Consider the following 5,579-nt stretch of genomic DNA (forward strand, 5'->3'; position numbering starts at 1 on the left):
CTCTTTCTTTCTCTCTTTGTTGGTGTATTTTACAATGAGAGAAAGACACATATTTATAGTATTTAAGATTGCTTTATTGATGTCATCAATGATCTCATGAGTTTGACAAGAACTAAATATTTAATGTGAAACTAAAAAAATATTTATCATAAAATTTTCTTTACTATTTCTTTAGTTGGCTTGATATTTCAAAGTCAATAGAATATATCTTCCTTACACAAGCGGTTGACCCATCAGAAACAGCCGGTGAGGATCTCGCCGCCCACTAACCACATAAAGAGCACATAGGCTCGAAATTGGAAAGGATCACATCCCACTTAACCTATAAATACTTTGCTCACTCTACGCATGATATACAAAGCTATCATTTCGACTAAATCCTTGAAGGATTGGAATTCGCTCTTGTGTAGCTATATCAAAGAACGATGCCCAATAAAAAATTCTTTATTCCATTCTTTAATTCTGCTTTACTTAATTATTTTATTAAGCAAACTTTGGATAATTGTAATTGCTAATGTCTATTTTAAAATCAATTTTGGGTTAAACAACACTCTGCTGCTGCTGACTGCTGTGAACTCCTCGAGATCTCTCTGTCTAACGAAATCGAGCTTGTAAGTTCCTCCATTCTCTACTCTCTGTCAGAAACCCTACTCCCTTCTTCAAAATTATCCTATAGTTAGATAACATGATTGCGAATTGGGTTCATAAAAGATTTAAGTTATAACAGTTGTTAGTCACATTTACAGGTTGATATGCTTTCTTATTTGCTTCAAATGCGATTTTGGCTCTGAAATTATGGGTTTTTACTTATCTTCATTTGGTGTTAGTCATCAGTTATCTGGAAGTTTCTCCTATAGAAAAGGGGAAAAAAGAGAATAATTTGAGTTTAGAAGTTGAAATTCGTTCTTATTTGCTTCCGCTGACATTCGCTCTGAAATAATGAGTATTACAAATCAGCCTTTTGTTATTACGTACTAATAATCAATTATCTGAACGCTTCTCTTATATAGAGAAAATAGTCAGAGAATACGGTCGTAAAAGTTGCATTGACACGACAAAAATCATAAATTCGTATCATTTGTCAATTCCTTCTTATTGTTGAAACAACCGTTTCCAATTTCTAACCCTCCTTGATCTCAGCGTTTGAAACTAGTTAATATTGGAGTATCCCTAAAATTCGTATAAATCCCTCCGCCCTTGGGGTTTTGATATGTTGAATAATTATTACTTAGTGTATAATAATAATTTTGAATGATTAGAACGTCTTCCAAGTTTTCTTTTACAGATTTTAATTTTTGTGTTGGTTGGATCTTTCACTGTTACTGGAGCTTAGTGTGCTGATTGAATTGATCTCCATTTTTATATTTTTATGTGTTCTATTGTTCTGCTGGTAGTAAGACAAATGCAGAGACGAACAAATGAATGGTTATTAGCTAATCATAGAAATGTTTCCTATGACCAAAAGGTGGTCTCACAGTTATTGAGTAGCAATCATATTCAACAAGTTTAGTAGAGATATTAACATAGCATAAAAGATGGATATCGCTTGGATTTAACGTAAACTGATTGATTACAATTAAGGAAAATATGTTTACCTCTTGAGTGGCTGATGATAATGTGGAGATAGGCAACAGCAGCAGAAAAGGTCTTGTATTGTTAGCATTTGTCCTCCTTAACTGATCTCCCTATGTTGCTAAAATCCTACTCTGCTTCTTTTCTCTTGCAAATGTTTCTCCAGTAGTACAGGTTCCTGATATTACTTTTACTAACCCATGTCAATACATCTTTTCATAGTAACCAGTTATTATGGTTGTCAAACTCTGGAATTCTGTAAAAAGAAAGTATCCCTTGTGAACTATCTTACTGTTTTATGCATGACAACAGTCATATCTGTATACAAGTTAACCTCTTGTTCCATCAGTGCAGTTGAGCTGGTAAAGTAAAAATCTTGTGAACATGGTAATGTATTTGTGGAGGAAATATGCAGATTATGTATACTCAAAATGGGAAAAGACAATTCTTTGGGACATTGTTGAACCATACAGGAGACCAAGATCATTTACTCCTCCGGTCACAATCTACGTCTGTGCATTTTATACTGGAGTTATCGGGGCAGTCATCACTGAGCAACTCTATAAGGTATGGTGGCATCAGGTCATTGGGTTAACACTGTATCAATGTCATTACTGATGCTTAGATATTTTACTCAGATATGTTATAATGATCTGTTAAACACTTGCCCTTTCTTTTTGACACATTTGGGTAATAGTAGCTTCAGAAGTTGAAAGTAGTGGCTTGCTGAAAGATGGTTTTGGGAAGTACACTATAGGTACAGGGATCACTATATTAGACTTCCCTTATTTACTTCCTGGAACCTTGATTCTTTGGTTGAGAAGGAGGTGGTTGGGTCGGCAAGCAGTCATCCATCAATCCCTTGTTTTACAGAGGACAGGCACTTAGTGATGAGTGCAAGCAGTTTAACTTTTGCTCCCTTGGAGGTGATTTCCTTCTTGTGTGTCACACATTGTTTGCCTCACTGCTACAAGTAATGGATCCATCACCATTGACAACTGAGTTTCGAACTTTGCGCGAGCTGAACCTCGGGGACTTCTCGGTTATCAAAAAAGATATGTGTTTTAGTTCTAATCTAGGAAAGTTAACAAGATGGTAAATCTAATAATCTACATTAGTTAACAAAAAGAATATGTAAACTGTGTAGCATAAGCATGAGTCAAAAATGAGCTTTCTCAAGGAACAAAAGGAAGAGTCAGGATATTAAAAGTATAGAGAAATTTATAGGAAGAGAGTGGTGCTTTCATTGGTTTCTTTTTTAACATGCTGTATCTATTTGTGTTGCTTCAAGTTTGCCGTTAAAGTGAAACTACAGCGCAATTTGGGATCAAATTTGACTCTGAGATCAACTGAAAATTTGGATTTTTATAAGCTAAGATCAGAAAAAAAAAAAAAAATCATAGAATCTGTATCCTACTAAATCCATATAAGGAAGTTCGTCAGTGTTATTGTCTATTCCTTACGCAAAATTTGACTGCGAACATACTATCTCTTCTTACCACTATGATTATAATGTACAAGTTAAGGAGTGAATGTCTGTCTTCCTATGTTAGAACCTCAATGCAGTCAAAATTGGAGGATTATCTGCATTTTTATGTCTCTACTATTTAAGTTGGTTCTCTTTCTTTTTGCTGATCCTGTCTTGTAAGACTAGATTAATCGCTTTTTTTTTTTTTTTGGTATCTATCTGCTACATGGAATGAATTTTCATTGCTCAAGATCATTACCCATTTCCACTTGTGAAGACTATTATGAGAGATGTAAATTCTTCTGATCAACATAAGAGGCTTGGGGTTATGTCCCGGTCCCGTCCCGTCCCACTTAATTCTAAACGGGATGGGCCCATGTTAAACGGGACACGGGATGGGACGGGATGACCATTTCGTCCCGTTTGTCCCGTCTCGTCCCGTCCCGTTCCGTCCCGTCCGGTCTCATCCTGTCCCGTCCCGCCTGTCCCGCGTCCTTTTTTTTTTTTGAATTCTAGCCGTTGGGCAATGGCTCCAATTGCTTACTAAATTTTATAAAAAATTTATTATGCTACAAAACAATTTTCTGATATATATTATCCTACTGTTACACAAATATTATGGTATATTTGTGGAATTTCTGTTGTATTTGGTAAGTATAAAACTAATCCAACTAATGCACCGGCCATTAATGAAATGATTGTAAAATCTAAAAAGTATTTTTTCCATATTCCCCAAGTTTATTTAATTTCTACTATACTTAACCCATACTTGTTCATAAAATTTATGAGAATTTAGCAATTCAAGAAAATGAACAACCATCTCTCGAAGACTGCCAAGCTAACATATACTCTTATGTTAGATCAATGTTTGATAAATATAAATTTATGGAAACAACAAGTGGTGAAACTGCTTTTTCTACTTCTAAGTCTAGAGTAAAAGTTCTATGGGAAGATATGAATGATATAACAGGTTTTGATTTCTCTATTGATGATGAACTTGATTCTTATCTTAATCAAAGATTGGAAAGTATTAAAGACGAAGAAGGCAACAAACAACTTTTGGCATGGTAGAGGGAGCGTGGCAATACTTTTCCAACACTTTCAATAATGGCCTGAGATATCCTTTCTATTCAAGCATCATCAGTACCATCGGAGAGTGTTTTTAGCGCGGCAAGATTTCAAATCGGAGATCATAGACATTCATTAGCGGAGGACCCTACCTAGGAGGTGGCTGCGTAGATTAGGTGCTCTTCAAAAGAATTATATTTGTATGTGAGATTTGAAAGTTCTATTAATAAAATAAAAGGCTCTAAGCGTTTGAATTTTTTTTATGAATTGTCTTACACTCTTACTTAATTACTTAATGACTTGAAATTATATTAAATAAATTATAACTCTATTATAAATTTATAATTACTAGAATATTTCATTACAAATCTTTTGTTTTAATATTTTATAATTCTTTACTTAGTTTCCTAATTTTTGTTTAATTTTTAAGTTTATTAAATAAGTTAAAAAACTAGTTGTTGCAAACTTTAAAGACTTAGTCATTGTCAAAAGAATAACCGTTGCCAAACTCAATGCTTAAATAATTTTTTTTTTAAAAACGACACTTAAGGCCCGCGAACCCGTCCCGTTTGTTAGCAGGACGGGATGGGCCTACTGTTTCGTCCCATTTGTCCCGTTTCGTCCCGTCCCGTCACCGTCCCGGCTAAATGTCGTCCCGTCCCGTTAATTTTATCCCGTCTCGTCCCGTCCCGTCCCGTTGGACAGCCATAGGGTTATGCATGGAGGATCAAACGATTTACTTTTCTGTGATAGTCTGTTTTTCTTCAAAAATCTTGTCTTAATATAAAAGCTTTGTCTCTTCATTCTGACAGGAGAAATACTGGGAAAGAACATTCTGGGGAAGCAGTGCCTCTAATGAAACCAATGTTTTATGGTGGCCCTTGGAGAGTAATGAGAGGGGATGTTCCTCCAACCGGAATGTTCAATGCCTGAGCTTCAGCTCATGCTTAAGCTCCTTCAAATGGCTGTGATTCTCGCGAATATCTGTGAGTGAATTCTTGTTTGGCATGATGGTTTTGCAGTTCACTTTGACCAATTTGGTGGCTGGACGGCCTGGTAATAATTTGATATAAATGCTTCTTCTCATTTCATTTGGCAGTATGAGTATAGTATCTGGTTCTTACCTTGTCATCCAATTTAGTTCAAGTTCTATTGAAAGGAATGACACAACTTATATTTTACAGATAAAGGGTCAGAAATGCCCCTAATGCCCCTAACGTATTGGAAATGGCTTAAATTTGTCATGTTCTACCTATTGGGCCAAAATTGACCTAAACATTAATTTTTTGGTTAAAAATGCCCCTCTTTTTATCAGAACTATGAGATGGCAAATGTGGGTCCTTTAATTAAATAGGTGTCACTGATGTATTGGTTCATGTGGCGTTAGACCCATAAATAACCGACCTATCCGGGTTAACATAAAACAACTAAAAGCCAATTTAGTTCAGCAACAATGGTGGAGTCGATTTCA

General features: G+C 35.4%; 1 long non-coding RNA gene across 1 annotated transcript; it reads left to right on the top strand.

Moving 5' to 3' along the window:
- Nucleotides 1-231: 231 nt before the first annotated feature.
- On the top strand, nucleotides 232-5,297 carry LOC104098523 (uncharacterized). Its single transcript, XR_011407782.1, has 3 exons — nucleotides 232-611; nucleotides 1,922-2,139; nucleotides 4,921-5,297. It is a non-coding gene; the product is annotated as an uncharacterized lncRNA (long non-coding RNA).
- The last annotated feature ends 282 nt before the right edge of the window (nucleotides 5,298-5,579 follow it).

This window comes from Nicotiana tomentosiformis, chromosome 5 (genome assembly GCF_000390325.3).
Source record: "Nicotiana tomentosiformis chromosome 5, ASM39032v3, whole genome shotgun sequence".
Classification (NCBI taxonomy): Eukaryota; Viridiplantae; Streptophyta; class Magnoliopsida; order Solanales; family Solanaceae; genus Nicotiana; species Nicotiana tomentosiformis.